We start from the raw sequence: 1,198 nt of genomic DNA on the forward strand, positions 1-1,198 counted from the left end.
CCATTAGGCCGCGAGACACGTTCCCGGGAGACAATGGCCGTCCGCGGGGGTACCGAATCATTTGCTTTCCAGATCTACTCTTGAGACGCCGCCGTTTGTTCAGAGCGGCGGCGGCCTCTTCATCCTGACTCCTGCCGTTGCTGTTCCGCTCCAGGATCCTGCGCAGACACCTCACGTGTCTGCCTTCCTTCCGGTCCCCGCAGCGCCGCCTCGGTCCTCTCGCCACCGAGGACCTCCCCCCTCAGGAACCTCCTTCCGAAGAGAATCCTCACGTGAAGCTGACACGTTTGAGATCTTGTCAGTCTTTCGGAATGGTTATCGATTAACAGGTCTGTGAGATCGGATTTCTTAAGCCTAATATCTGTAGCTTATCATTCGAAGACACTCACATTTCCAGCATTAATTTAAGGTTATTCAAAACATTAATGTTTAGTCCCACATCGAAGAACATATCTCGTATATCTGAAGGTGGCGATGACTATATACCAGGTCGGTTTCGATTCACCAATTAGTATGTTAATGAGAGACGAAGCTAGTGTGGAGGGTAACATATAAGCTACGATCTAAAAATAACGCTTTGACTGTTGAAACGCTAACACAAAGCAGAGTTACCTTGAAATCATACACAGGGTTTACAAAACTCGGATTCCGCGAAGTCTTACCTCAGAAAGCATTATGAGAATATGATATAAAGGAATAAATTTAGACATCGGATCCGCGGCAGTCTGTGCACGGCCACCATTAGCGCGGGACACCGACCCTCCCTCCAGCCTCACATGTCATGGACAGTTTTAAAGTGTCCTCCTCTCGCTCTCTCTCAGACCATGCTCCGTTTCTTCCCGCTCACACCTATATATTTACGGCACGAGCGTCTATTAGTAACCCCGAAGCCATTTTTTTCGCTCTTTCACCGCTCACTCTCCCCCAGGCCGCACTTCGCCCCACTTCAGACGCCTCCGATCTCTCCTCACAATCACCCCTGACTTCCCCTTGTGACTTCATTGTCTTCCCGGCTGCCTGAAGTTTCTCCCGCCGCCTGACTTCCCTCTCGCCGCTGCATGTCTCGCGGTCTCCCCTGATCGCCGTCTTCCTCCGCCACACTTCCTCTCTCGGCCACATCCTTACGTGATGTGACATTAGGATGCAGAGCGTCGCAGGTGTGAGGCAGGATTACGGAATGAGGGTGATAAGACAGCAT

At 51.3% G+C, this 1,198-nt stretch overlaps 1 protein-coding gene across 1 annotated transcript in view; it reads right to left on the reverse strand.

The window, feature by feature from the left end:
* The window catches only part of LOC119593968 (serine/arginine repetitive matrix protein 2-like), a gene marked incomplete in the record, with an annotated part of 99,054 nt that overhangs the window by 96,958 nt on the left and 898 nt on the right, over window positions 1-1,198 (reverse strand).

Source organism: Penaeus monodon, chromosome 33 (assembly GCF_015228065.2).
Source record: "Penaeus monodon isolate SGIC_2016 chromosome 33, NSTDA_Pmon_1, whole genome shotgun sequence".
NCBI lineage: Eukaryota > Metazoa > Arthropoda > Malacostraca > Decapoda > Penaeidae > Penaeus > Penaeus monodon.